Below are 15,220 nucleotides of genomic sequence, written 5' to 3'. Positions count from 1 at the left end.
TTGCCAACATGGGGCACTTGATTCACAGAAGGGAAGAAGGAAAAAAAGGGGGGGCATGCATGTTTACCCACCAAGTGATATTAAAGTAAAAAAACTTGAAGAACAGTAACTATAAACTTTACCTACCTACAAAAGCCAGATTCTACCCTGGCTCGTTGTGCAACCCTCCCATTGACATTGGGGGCATGTGGCGGTGGGGAGGGGCCTGAATTTCTGCCCCGGCCTACAGACCAAGGACTGGAAGTGGAATTTTGCCTTTTCTACTGAATGAGTGCAATGCCCTCCCTTGGTGGCACACTGAGGAAGGGCAGTCGTCAGTGTGTTGATGGAGCTTTGATGGTTGACCCAGAATCTGACAGCTCAACTTTGCAATCCCACCCAGCAGCTGTCAGACATGACAGGGACCAGGATTGTTGGCTTGGTGAGAGACATGTGAACCAACCAACTCTCATTTCCCCCATCCTCTGAACACAGACTGGTTGAGGCTCTAGCTGGGACATCCCCCCTCTATCCTTTGTTTTCAGCACGGCCACAGCTCTCACTACCTATAGTCCTTGGTTCACTTCTAACTTGTGGGCCTGTGATAGCCCCTCTCTCTTCCCTAAACCACCACTGCCTTTGAAGATTCCTGTGCAGGGCTCAGTGGCTCTGACACGCTGCATTTCAGCTATGGCAGGACACTAGCAGAGTCCCCAAAGGCAATTCAGGCTGCTCCAGGCAAAGAGCTGAAGCCAACCAGAGGGCAACCCATAAAGAGAGTTTGGACAGCCTGAAAGTCCATGAAGGTTTATTCTGACTGTTGCAACTCTCGTTCTGTGGCTCACTCACTGCAGATCACCAACGTCCAATGCTGACAGCGTACAGCACTTTGCATCTGTAAGTCACAGAGCACTCTGCAAGTGAGTGAGTATTATCCCCATTTTACAGACACGGAAGATGGGGGTACAGGAAGATAAAGTGACTTTCCTATGGGCAGAGAGGGAGTCCATGCCTATGTGATGCTGACAGACCAGGTGCTAGCTCATGCCAGGGCCCCTAGGCCTCACTGAACACTGACAAATGCATAGCTGGAAACCATCTGGCTTACCGGTCAAATAGGTGTTAGATTTATAAAAACTGTGTTTGGTCTCTGTGAAATGCCTGTAAACTGCTGCATGCATTAATCCACTAACAATATCTATATTCCATGTGATATGGTAATATTTAAGCGTTTGCTCTGTGACTATGAAAGTGTTTGCTCTGAAACTATAAACCCACAGTCAGGAGAAAAGCATTACCAAGTGTGAAATACTAGTTAACCACAAGAAGTGTCATCTTCTGCCCAACAAAAGAAGGCTCACAGACATCAGACAAGACTCTGTGGAACATCAGTGGACAAAAGACTTTGTTGATTGCTTCCCCTCACACCCATGAAGAGGAGATGTGCACAACCACTTGTCCCATCCGCTTGAGCTCTGGGGGAAGGGAATAATAATCCCTGTCAAGACAAAACAGTTCCCTCTCTGCTGCTTGAACTCTGAGGCAAAGCCTTCTAAGCATAAGCAAGGGATCCCCAGCTGTTTAGCTGCCAAGTGCTGTACATGTGACTGACACATAAAGCCATCTGCAAACCCCTCATTCCCAGAATTCCTTCTCCTTACCCTTCAGAGTTCTCTTTGCCCCAGGCTATTCCTACAGCCTTGTACCCATAAAGACAAGAACCAGGAATTGTGCCAATCACTGGTAACCCAGGCAGATCCCTTTGATGTCAGAATGCCTATAAAACACTGGTCTTTGGCCTGTACACTCCATTAAAATAAACATAACTTAACAAAATTATCACAGCCTATTTCAGTTACTGCTCTTTCTTCTACACTTGGAGCTTTACCACTAACCTTATCCAATGCCAATTTTAGCAGCTAGCAGAAGGAATTTTTGCCCAGCTGTATGGTATGCTGATGCCAAGTTCCAACTACAATGCAGCTATAATACAAGTTTGAACAACACAAGGTGAACCCAATGGACGGTGCAAAGAAAAGTTTTAATTTATAAATTCAGCCTAATGGCCCAAGCTCACACCTCAAACATCTGGGGCAAAGACGTACTTTACCTTTGTGGTGACTACAAAGTTAGATGTGTAACCACCCATACGATGCATTGTATCCGATTCCTCCCTCTGCGTATTTGTTTTCTAATTCTTCTTTTTATCAGATTACCTTACTTGTATACACCAATACATATTTCTTTAAACTGCAATCAGAATAGATGGCAAAGAAATTACGAACACCAAAGCAAAAATCAATTAAAAACATCAGAGGAACACATTAATAAAAACAGGCAAGATACACAGCTTTTGAGAGGACATCTCAGAAATTGTTTCATTTTTCTGAGGTAGTGGGAAAAGGAAATTCGAATTGTCAATATTTTAAAGATACCTTTACCCAAGCAAAAGTCTAATCAGGGTTGCCCTTCCCCACAAAAAGAATGACAATCACATTGGAAAACTAGTGTTTAAAAAGGATCTAACATGTTGCTTTGATTTTCAAGGCAAAAACTTTTCAAATCTTGGGTAAAACTTTCAAAATTGCCTAAGTTAGAGAGCCCAAGTCCCATTTCCAAAAGTAACTTAAGCACTTGGGAGCTGAATGAGACTCAGGTACTTGTGAAGACCATAACTCTAGTCTCTAGAAATCAGGCTGTTAAATTCATATTTAGGCACCTAAAATGGAAGTGGCCCATTTTTCAAGAATGCTGGATTTAAGCAGACTACCTTTTAGACACGCAGGTGTGATTCTTTTGAATAAGGCAACTTCCAAATCCCTGTTCAGCATAAGCCCCTGAAACGTTCCTCTTCGGCTCCCAGCCATCAAATCAGGTAGTTTTGAGTTAAGTATGTTTTCAAGGTAAGAACATATAAAGTCAGCAAGCTGAAATCTTCATTCCTTTTTAAAAAGCAATTCAAAGCTAGTGTGGGTTTAGAACATGGGCTTCTTTCCAGTTCTGAACTTTAAAAAAGCTACTCCACCAAATTACTTCAGACTTGGTTTTAGGCTTTAAGTCTCAGTGAGATCTACAAAATAAACCAGGTCTAAAGACCAATCTGTACAAAGAAGTTCCAATTTGTATCATAGTAACTGGCATATTTGTAACGAGAGAGAGAGAGACGCATTTTAAAAAAGAGACAAGGTAGATAAAGTAACATCTTTTATTGGACCAACTGCTGTTGGTGAAAGAGACCAGCTTTCGAGCTCCACAGAGCTCTTCTTCAGGACCTGAAAAAGAGCTCCGTAGAGCTTGAAAGCTTGTCTCTTTCACCAGCAGAAGATATTACCTCACTCACCTTGTCTCTATCATATGCTGGAACCAACATGGCTAAAACAACACTGCTAACCATATTTTAAAGACAGACTCTAAGTACAAAGGAGACAGAGCTAAGGCAGAAGTTTCCATTTTAATTCTGCATTTCCTGATTTCTCAGTGTTTTATTTCTCAGCCCTAATGTTGTATTAATATGAGGGGACAGTAAAATGCATAGTCAAGCTTTTCCACAGTTTGCATACTCTGCTACATCAGTATGAGAGCTCCTGCTTCCTTATTTCACTGTGCTGAATTATATTTTTGGCCTGCAAAGTAAATAAAACAAAAATCTTTTTGGCACTGGTTGAAACTTTGCAATCCAAAAGTTCCAAGAAAACCAAAGCTTTTAATACACTAGTTTGTTCGTCAATAGTCTGATTTTTGAGGGACCTGACCCTGCATTTAGAGAGAGGAGCATTGCATTGACAACAATATTTTTGGTTCCTATGTGAAAACCCCTGTAATGCTCAGCTGCCAAGTCTTGAAAAAGTTCCCAGGAAACTAGCTACAGTTTGCAGAAAGTCTGTTCCTCAGCAGATCTCAAATAGAGCGTTCCCTTGCTGACTTACTGCCACCTTGAAAGGAAGGGCACATCAATCGTAGTGTTTGAGAAGTTGCAGAAACATTTCAGTGGCCAGCAAAGGACCAATGATCCATCAAAGCCTCCCTCCATATCGAAACATGCCAGACTAAACTTCCAGATATTTTGCAGCTATCTGTCCAAGTACTCTACCTTTAATGTACTTATATAGGAAAATTTACCAGCACTTAACCAAAAACTTCCTTTCTTCTTGTGGGAAAGTCCACAAAACCAACCTACCCGGCACAAGGATTATAATTAGAGGAGCTAGAACAGTCGTGCACTCTTCCACTTTCCTTCTAAGTGTGTTTTATATTACCTCTCTCCTCCAGTAGCTGGGGTCAAAATCTGAAGTTGCTCTGCGGTAGGAAGCGTTTATATGAATTTATTGTTTTAAATAACCTATGAATTAAAGTTTAAATGACTTAGCTCTACAAAGTAGCTTTGGAAGTATCTCATATTGGCTAGGTCTCTACAGGTGTGGCCACTCCCAGCCTGCCTTGATAGACAGGTTTGGTTCTGCCTCCGTTGAGCTCCAAGCACAATGGGTAAGTTCCACTGTAATACACCTGCGTGCTTTCCCGCTAGAAAAGGAAATTTCCAGTAAGTTACAATTTTCTGATTTTTTGCAGGGAAATTCTGCGGATCCAGTACAATGGGATCCATTACAATAGCAGTGTCTCACCAAGGGGGAAACAAAGGATGAACAACGAGATTTATATTACAGAAACAGTGGAGACCTGGGAGTTCCACTGGTAGGGTGTTGCAATGATCGTGGCTGGAAGATGACCATGGGGAAGACCAAAGACTCGGTACGTGGACCAGATCTCAGTAGACTTTAGAGAGACCAATTTGCACAACAAGCCAAGTGTACAATCATGAGTTTTGGAAGAAGGCTATAAAAGTTGCTGACCCAGAAAAGGGAAGTGACAACAAAGACGACGAAAAGATCAGTGACTGGCTGGGCACAGTAAAGATAAAGAAGAGATCAGTTATCCAGCGAACACAGTAAGCAGTGCCCTTTCTCCAATGGCAAGGACCAATACGGCCTGCACATGTAATTTATTTTAAAAACAAACACACACACACACACAATCTCAGTGAAGGTGTAGAAACATTATAAGGAGGCCATGCAACATTTCGTTATATGTTTCATACTAGTAGCTGAAAACTCGTGCTGTCACACAGGTGTAAATTGTAAAGGCATGTAAAAAAATATAACAATGGCTGAAAACTTAAAACTTGGATGGTAACAGACTGCAAACCCCAGAGATGACTGAACCTGGTGATATTCTGAACAAGAAGAACTCTCAGTCATGCTTGTAGCTACTCGTATTACTCCACATGGACTCAGACATTTCAGGTTTCAGAGATAGAGTGACAATGCTGGAATCTGATGATACATATTCCTCCTATCCCCCCAATTTCTTGTAACCCGCTTCATTTGAGGAATAAAGGCTGTGTTAACTCTTATCCATGACTTAGCCCTCATTAGACATGTGGTACTACCATTCCCCAACCGGACGTTAACTTCCAGAACTGCTCCTTTCTATTGTGACTGCAAACAGGATGACAACCTTTAAAGATAGAAAATCTATGGGCACTTCTGACAAGGGATCAAAAGATGCTTTGACAGAGTGTTTAGATTTAGGTCTCAAGAGCAAGTTCTAATTGGTGTAGATTTAAGAAGCATGGCATCTTTAAGAAAGCTACTTACATCTGGATGAGAGGACAGTCGCTCACTTACTGTCTCTAGTGAGCTGGAAATGGTTACCACCTGGACATTAGAGTCTGAGATTTTAGGCCCATATCAAGACTTTAAGAGCTCCAAGAAAGATAGGCTTTGGTCTTTTCTTGACCGGATCCATTCATTCCAATGGCTTACCCCAATGTCTTACCCCTAGACCGGGCCCTTGAAGATGCTCTTTTTGTGGAACATTTTCTCAAAGATAAAAGTTATGATAAATACCTTTCCTATTTTAACTGGAACCTCTCAAATGTCCGGTAGCTAGACTAACTACTCTGTGCTCGGATGTGGAATCTAGTCCTTGAGAGCAGATCCTCCTTGGACAGGAGGCATAACTGAATGGTGGTTTTGTTGTGTGAGTCAGATACAAAAACCAGGATGGGGCCACCCAACTCATTGCATTTTATTGTCCTGGAGAATACAGTAAACAGAAAGACAGTCGTGCTTCTGGCCATGGGAGAAAGTGCCCAGTCATAGCTGTGGCCTATTAATCTCTTCGTACGGAATATGACTTCAGCATCTTTGCAAGATCCTGGAGGCAAACGGGTCTTCTGGGGGTTTGGGGAGGAATGACAATTCGGGGCCTGAGTTTCCACCAGAACACTTTGGGAAGGAACAAAGACAAATTAGCCTCACACTGAGCGTACCCTGATCGTACAGAATCCCCAGCCCCCTGCTATGTAGGGCAGAGGGAGAGTGGCCTCCCTGTTCTGAGATAAGGTATCAATGAGGGGGAATCTGAAAGGAGAACCACACCTGCTGTATTATAGAAATAAGTCTAACACTTGAAAGGGTCACTCTTGAGATGATCCCTAGATAGGCTCCTTGAACTTTGTAGATACATCCGAAGCTCCCTCTGCCCTGCCCCGCTTCCAGGAGAGGAATGAGACACCTTCCCAGGCAGCACACTAACCTAACTAGTGCTTTTTATGTAGCCTGTTGTAAAACTAGGCAAACGTCTAGATGAGTTGATGGCCCCCCGGAAGACCTCTACATACCCCTGGTTGAGAACCACTGCTCCAGACCTTACTGTCCAAAGTCAAACGTAAGGGAAGATTGAGAAGTACTCTGGAACTGCAAATGTACAGGATTAAGAATTAGGCGTATAAAAGCAATTGTCCATGAGTTCTGGAGATTACAGACCACACTCGAAACAACTCAGGAAAGCCACCATCAGATCATTGTAGGTATGTGGGAAATATAAGTCAGAGTCTGCAGAACTTCTGGGATTCTCATTACAACAGAAGCAACAATAACTGCTAGAGTCAAGGTTGCAGATCTCTGTTCATCCTAACCTGGTGTCCTGTATCCAGGTCACTCAACTTTCTGGAACTTTTGCCTTTAGAGCTTAAGCTTTCCAGGCTTAGTTACTGCTCAAAAGTGAAGCTCTCTGTTAAGTTTGAGCAAAAAAGTTCAGTCATTTTTGGGGTAGAAGGAAAGATGAACGTTCTCTTGCTAAGTCGCTGAAGGCAATCATGCCAAAATATGCATTTCCAAATGACCTGCCACCCACCCACCCACCCACACTTGGGGAGCTTGGCCTCATTCACTGTGCATCACACAAGGTACAGGTAGATGGAGAACAGCTCTTCTCCTGCAGAACTTAGCAGCTCCATTACCATGCAACTGTTAAGAGGGTGTGGATGTTGTTCTCAAAGAAGAGACATGTAACATATGCTGCTGATCGGATCAGCCCTAAAAAGCTCTGGGTGCCTTACCTGACCATTATGCCCACCCCCAGATGCTGAAAATAGAATTTGGGCTCCTGCCTCTAGAGTTCTTTCTAAGTGACACCAATTGGTAGAAGCATTAGATTCTCTGACCAACCAGCCTGCTACTTTAACAAATGACTTCTGTCCTGTAATGTGTTCCACAGGAAAGTGTATAGCTAATAGGTTCTACTTCTAGTAACCTGCTTCTACCTCTGAGTAAGAGAGTTTTCTCATTTTTTAAATTGATAATCTTCATTGCAGATGGTTATGACCCAATCCCCCAGCTTTTAGTAGATCTGGACATAATACCAGGATTTTTCCCACAACAGTTTTCCATGGGAAAAGTCCCCTTTCCAAAATTTTCCCCCATAAGGAAATTACAGATCTTCTGCAAGAAATTAAAAAAGAAGTAGGCCTTTTGGCCCACTTTCAGGCCATTCCCCTCTGCCTTGCAACTTTCGCTAGTTGGGAGAACTGCCAGAAAATAGAAACAACCCCAACATGAAAAGTTTCAAAAAAGCTGTTTACCCAAAAAATTGCTTGGAAACGGACGTTCTTCATGAACAATTTTGTTCTCAACTAAACCTTTTTCCAAAGGAAAAAACAGTTTCCGCTTCCGCTGAGAAGTTTCTAGCCAGCTCTAGCCTTTAGTGATGCAAGCTTCACAGCATCTTGGGAGTCAGATGTGATTTTTTTCACTTCTATTAATTTTATTAATGGATTACATTAAGTGAAGTAAGGCAAAAGGAAGCCCATTAAATGAGCACAGGAGCTTTGAGCGACAGAAAAGCGAGACCTTGACCTGAACTCACCTCTTTGTGGGCAGATTCACCCAAATGAGTTACTTCAGAGACTGGTATTTAAAACCATTTCATTTTCAGCAAGATTGTAAATAAAATAAGCTCCTACCTTCAATACATTACGACTTAAATTTTAAGTCAGGTAAGGACAAGGTGGCCTTTTACACATGATAAATAAAAGTCAGCTTTTATATACACACACTTTAAAATAAGCCTGCAAATATTAAAACACAGGCTTTTAAAATAAATAAGATTCACCCCCACTGGAACAATCATTCTCTGTTGAAACACATTTCCCTCCCCACTTCAGACATCTGGTCACCATATCGCAAACTTCAAGGCTATTAAAAGGTATCCTCCCCACCAGCCAGTTTTATTGGACATATTTTAAAAACCCACCACCTTTGTGATGGATTTGAAAAAACCCAATAAAAGATGTGTGTACACATTTAAGTGGCATCACCATTCTGAAAAGTCATATTTCTATCTCAGTTTTTCTTTAACCTACTGTTATAAGCACATCGAAGGTTTAGACATATCTTTTCCCCCCAAGGTGCTTACTCTGTGCATTTGACTCACTGTGTTCAGACGGTTTTGTAGAGTCGGGCACTTCTCTATCCGTGTCAGTCTTTCACACACTAGTAAAGGGAGGTGGCAGTTGAAATTATATATGAAAATTTGATTGTAAAATAAATCAAAATTAGGGCTCAGGTGCAATGACAGAAACTACTTGTAATTCCTGTTTCAAAAGGGACTCAATTTCAAGCTGATAGCGTCCCTTTAAACTCTGCAAACTTCATTAACAGATGTAGGATAGTCTTGTGCCAATTTATCTTGGTGTCTGGTACCAAATGGGATACAATGGACATCAAAGCATTCCTAAGATTTGCTGGTGAAGATGGATAGGCAGCAGTCTGCACTCTCTCCCACCTTCCCCCCAACACACACACACACTCACTCACTCTGCTGGTTCTCAGAGGACCGGTGGCCAGAAGAATACTATTGCTACTTTCCAGAGATTTTTCTTTCGCTCTAGAGGTTTGTTTCAATTGAAATTTGAGGGCTTGGATCTTCCCGCTAATCTTCTTCTAATCAGTTTAACTGGTCACAAATGATCAGCGCTCCCAGATTTCTCAGACTTTCATCCCAACATTGGCACAAGTCAGATCAAATGTTTAGAGGTGATGAGGGGCCAGGGAAGAGGAGAAAGAATTGTTCTCTTAATGGAGCTCTACAGCTACCTCCATCTGGGGTGGCCTGGTGCCAGGTTTTCAACCGGACATTGGGGACCTGACAGTGTCCAGTCAGATCTACACCCAAAGTCTGGTTACTGCAGGCTGGGGACGTGGGGAGGTGCCGGGTCATGACCCATGCCAAACTCTACTCAGCCGGGGCTGCCTCCTACCTGCATCAAGTAGCTGCAACTCCCAGCCCCTGCTTCCCAGGTGAGTTCCTCCCAACCCAGGAGGTGCGGGGTGGGGAGACGGGAAAAGCAGTGAGCAACGGAGGAAGGGGGGGAAAGAGGAGAAAATGGGGGCATGGCCTGGGAGGGAAGGGGCAGGGGCGGGGAGATTCCAGCACTTGTGCTGGAGTGTCCGTTTTTTAAATATTACGGAGTTGGGAAACCTCTCTCATAAAAGGACAGTTCATTGCAATCAAGATAAGCCAAACTTTTTCATCCAGTAATGAGAGAATCGTCTTCTCTGCCCCTTAACAGCAAAGAGTATTTTCTCTTGCACATTCCTCTGCCTCCAGTAATCTTGTGAGAACCTAGAGAGACTGCAATTCTGAAACCTGAATCTTCCCTGCTGGCAATTCTGCAGGCTTCCTAGAAGCAATGGCCAAGAACATTTGGTCAGCATCCCCGAGTAGCATTCCACCGGACACCAGAATAGAGTTTTCTATAGCAGCATCTTGCCTCAGCAAGGTATGTTGCTCAGCAAGGGCTGAGACACATCAGTGACTTGGGAGTGGCAAATGCTGCAGCAAAGATGCACTCAGCACCAGCATGTGTGCAAGCCTTGTCCTAGTTGCTGGAACTGGAGTAGCGTTCCAGCCACCGATGCAGCTGCCCCAGTGCAGACAAGGGGAGCAGTGATTTGCATGAGTGGAACTTAGTCATGGAGCAGTTGCAACTTTCTATATCTATGCCTAGGGTTTGCATAGGGGCAGCCACCACAGCGGCTGGCCATTGGTTGCTTGAAATTGATTTCATTCTTAGTGTAGACAAGACCACATCCCTGGATGTCAGAACTGATCTGAGGTGCGGGAGTACTGGCAGGTTCTTGATGGAATGCACTACCTTTTTCCCAAAGGACCATGGGACTGCTACTGGCCCATGAGATGCCCACAAACAGGCAAGAAGAGGGCTTAGGAGACTGGTCTCATCCAGGTTAGGTTCAGATGTGGGGTTGCAGATTGAGCTAAAGGACAAAGCAGAGCTAGGGATGATGGTGCTGAAATACCATGAGCTGTTCTCAGAGGTCAGGGGCCAAGTCTTCCATTTCCACTGCCTCAGGCTATATTTGCCAAATCTGGCAAATGGATCCCTTTGGGCTTTGGATCCAATCCAGACTCAAAACCATACAGGTAGGGGCCAGATCAGAGGCACAGAAGTTAGGTGGTTCAGAGTTGGGGTTCCAGTTTAAGCCAGAGAGTAGCCTCAAGTCCCAGCTGATGAACAGCACCTCAAACAAATCAGCTTCCCAGGTGCTATCCTGTGGCATCAGCACTAGGCAGTAGGCTAAGTCTTGACAGGTGGGACTTAACCCATGCCCTTCTGGCCTAGTGGAGGAAACGCTACACGTTAAACCACACAGACAACACCACCCTCAGCAAGTTCGCAGATGACACTAAACTGGGGGAAGAGGTAGATATGCTGGAGGGTAAGGAAATCGTGAAGCAGGTCTTCAAGGAATCAATTTTGAAGCACTAAGAGGAAAGTTATCAGGAATAGTTTGCATGGATTCACGAAGGGCAAGTCATGCCTGACTAACCTAACTGCCTTCTTTGATGACATAACTGGCCTGTGGATGAGGGGAAAGCAGTGGACGTGTTATTCCTTGACTTTAGCAAAGCTTTTGATACGATCTCCCACAGTATTCTTGCCCTCAAGTTAAAGAAGTATGGGCTGGATGAATGGACTATAAGGTGGGTAGAAAGCTGGCTAGATCGTCGGGCTCAACGGGTAGCAATCAATGGCTCCATGTCTAGTTGGCAGTCGGTATCAAGCGGAGTGTCCCAAGGTTCGGTCCTAGGGACGGTTTTGTTCAATATCTTCATAAATGATCTGGAGGATGGTGTGGATTACACCCTCAGCAAGTTTGCAGATGACACTAAACTGGGAGGAGTGGTAGATATGCTGGAGGGTAGGGATAGGATACAGAGGGCCCTAGACAAATTAGAGGATTGGGCCAAAAGAAATCTGATGAGGTTCAACAAGCAAAAGTGCAGTCTTGCACTTAGGACGGAAGAATCCCATGCACTACTACAGGCTGGGGACCAAATGGCTCGGCACCAGTTCTGCAGAAAAGGACCTGGGGATTACAGTGGATGAGAAGCTGGATATGAGTCAGCAGTGTGCCCTTGTTGCCAAGAAGGCTAACAGCATATTGGGCTGTATTAGTAAGAGCATTGCCAGCAGACTGAGGGAAGTGATTATTCCCCTCTATTAGGCACTGGTGAGGCCACACCTGGAGTACGGTGTCCAGTTTTGGTCCCCCCACTACAGAAGGGATGTGGACAAATTGGAGAGAGCCCAGTGGAGGGCAAGGAACATTATTGGGGGGTTGGGGCACATGATTTAGGAGGAGAGGCTGAGGGAACTGGGATTGTTTAGTCTGCAGAAGACAAGGGTGAGGGGGGATTTGATACAGCCTCCAACTACCTGAAGAGGGGTTCCGAAGAGGATGGAGCTTCGCTGTTCTTAGTGGTGGCAGATGACAGAACAAGAAGCAGTGGTCTCAAGTTGGAGTTGGGGAGGTCTAGGTTCAATATTAGGAAACACTATTTCACTAGGAGAGTGGTGATTGAGAATGGGTTACCTAGGGAGGCGGTGGAATCTCCATCCTTAGAGGTTTTTAAGGCCCAGCTTGACAAAGCCCTGACTGGGACGATTTAGCTGGTGTTGGTCCTGCTTTGAGCAGGGGGTTGGACTAGATGACCTCCTGAGGTCCCTTCCAACCCTAACCTTCTATGATTCTATGTCCATGTTGGCTGGAGGGCATGGGGTTAAATACTTTGCTCATCTCTGGCTGCAGTTAGAGTCATGCATAATTTCAGCAATGAAACCCAACCAAGCCATTTGCAAGTCCACAACATGAGCCTACACTAGGCAAGCCTCGCTGTCCCCAGGAAACACAATGACAGGTGTGCCATTGTAGAGAAGGTTCAGAGGTTATACCACCATGATGTCTAACCACACTCAGAGTGGATGAATCTTTGCTAGCACGAATGCACCCTTCCAGACAGACATCAAACTCAATGTGAAACCAACCAGGCACTGGGCTCTTTGCAAACTATTAGGAATCAGTCTTAGTGAAGTCCTAGGAAATGTAATTGTTTTACTTTGAGCATCCAAGACCCTTTGGTTTCTATTGTACGTGCGAGTTTGCCAGAAAACAGTTGGTAATCACATGCCGATGCTGCCTCTGTAACTAGGGAAGAAAGCTACGTGCATGTTTCTGCTGGGCTTGTTTTGCAAAAGATCATCTCTTCTCTTCCTAGAATCAAAGGGGGAAGTTCCCTTCCCAACATACTGCTGCCTAACCCCCACAATGTTCCTTATCGTACGCAGGGTATTCGCTAGCTACATGTAAGCAATTGGCACCATCTTCCTTATTCGCTTGTGAACATGAAATACCCCTCCCTGTTCAGAAATGCTTCAGATATTTACAACCAGAGCTTCAGGGTAAAACAAGCTGTGCCTTCCCACCTAACCAGTATGGACATCAGGGAAAAGCAGCAAGCGTGAGATTCCGCATTATTAACATGCACAGGATTGGGTCTCTTACGAAGCCATGCCCAGAATTATCACACATTTTCAGTTGCTCCGCCGGCCGGTCACCTCAAGAAAGTTGCCTCCATTTGTTCACCTGTCCAGGCTCAAGAAAATTGCACCACGTAGCTTACATTGTTTTTTCAATTAATATCGCTAAACTGGCACAAACCCCTCTGTAGGCAGGTATTCTGGTTTCAGAGTGGCTTATTTTGGATTATCTTATAATCATAAGACATACAATGATCTAAGAGAAGCAGAAATCCAATGCACTTTTTGCATTAATTTAAAAAAACTTAAGGATGTGTTTAAACAAGCCACAGAAATCAGACATGGAAAATGTTTAATAGGGCACCTAGTCTATAACCTAGAGACTAGCTCTGCTCCCTAGAGGATATTGTCAAATGCTTTGTCCTGTCCAGTTACAACACAAAACCAGGGGGCTTTTGCCATTTCTCCTGCACTGTGAAAGACTATTCCAGAGCTTAAACGGACAACAGAAAAGGTTAGCCTGAATATCCGGAAACATTTCCTAAGCATCCAATAACTCCTAGCTCTCCCTGGGAGCATTCAAACTAAGTCTCAGCCCTCTATACATATATTTTCTTTAAGACTTTCCTCTTCAACCATTTTCCTTCAGTCCCTCCATTATTTTTGATTTTCCTTCTCTGTATTCATTCCAATTTGGAAAAATCTTTCAGGCATTAAGTTTCCCACAACTGCACAAAGTACTGCAGGTGTGCTCACCCCAGGGACACAGATAAATGCACACTCTGGCTACTTGACCACAGCCTTTATGTTTCTACATTTGCAGCTCAAAATTGCTTTCTCTTTTTACTCAATTATTGGATTGCAAGCGCCTACCTAATCTGTAGTTCTGTCACACCCCTGGCCTCTTCCAGCATTACGGCTGCCTCAATTTCTCCTTCCTATTGAACAGATGCATTTGGGATTTATACATATTTCTTTACAGCGAACTCATTTTTATGTTTTACTTATGATCCTAAGTACTTCAGCGGCATTTGTATTGCTTCCCCCCTCCTCACTGGTCTTTGCACCACCTCCCAATTCAGTGTCTGGATTTTGTTATACTGCGTCTTATTCCCTCTTCTAGACCATTAAAGATGATAAATTAGATAGAATTGAACCACTGGCCCTACTAGACTCTTCCAACTTAAAATATATGGCTAGCTATTCTCATTCACTTTGTTCCTTCTCCTATTTTGAATCATACGAGCAAGCTCATACTCAAGCCAATTTAATTAATTCAGGTAAGATTTCATGAGACACCATTAAACGTTTTCACAAAGTTCCAATATTTTATTCCTTTTTTATCCATTGACTGTCGGTCTATCTCGGTTTAACTAGCTGTTGTACGTCTGACATAACTTCTTCAAAACGCAGGCTTTTTACTGCTCCTGGTTCCTTTCTGCTGCTATTTAAATACCATCCAATATTTTAAAACTCTGTTCCAGCCCGATCCTTACACTGAGTCATTACTGGGGTATCTATACGCTTTCCAGGGGAACACAAAGTGACGTGACATACATCTGTTGTGTGGGGGTCTTTCCCATTTCCTCTCACGAGAGGGACAAATTGCATGGGGATTCTGAAAGAACTATACCTATGTTTTGCCAGCTGACGTAGCTCACCGAAGTACATGGGCAAAATGTGAAGACTGGGCTAGGTTTTGGGCTCAAGGCCCTCCATGAAATTGGACTAGGCTCCTCTTAAGACATGAATTCAGTTCCCCAAGCACCCTACAAATATTTCAGAAATAGCTGGGGAAGCACAGAACTACTTGCAGAGTGGGTTGCTATTTGTGCAAATGTGCTATCCTGGAAGGAAACTTGAAGAACAAGTCCCCTTTTATAATGTATTCTATGCTGGCAAGATGCCTATAAATTAGGAGGAATTCAGGGAAGAGCAACAAAAAAAGCTTAAGGGTCTGAGGGATTAGTTTAGGAGGAACGGACTGAGAGCTACATGTGTGATCCAGTGCTTGGAGCACTGGACTGGGAGTTGGATCTGGGTCCTCTGTGGTTCCGC

At 43.9% G+C, this 15,220-nt stretch overlaps 1 protein-coding gene across 7 annotated transcripts in view; it reads right to left on the bottom strand.

Moving 5' to 3' along the window:
* Nucleotides 1-15,220, bottom strand: part of PTP4A3 (protein tyrosine phosphatase 4A3) — a 169,284-nt gene that overhangs the window by 123,908 nt on the left and 30,156 nt on the right. The gene's annotated exons all lie outside the window — the stretch shown is intronic.

The sequence above is a fragment of the Lepidochelys kempii genome, chromosome 2 (assembly GCF_965140265.1).
Source record: "Lepidochelys kempii isolate rLepKem1 chromosome 2, rLepKem1.hap2, whole genome shotgun sequence".
NCBI classification, from domain to species: Eukaryota; Metazoa; Chordata; order Testudines; family Cheloniidae; genus Lepidochelys; species Lepidochelys kempii.
This window is presented reverse-complemented; position numbering and strand designations above follow the sequence as displayed.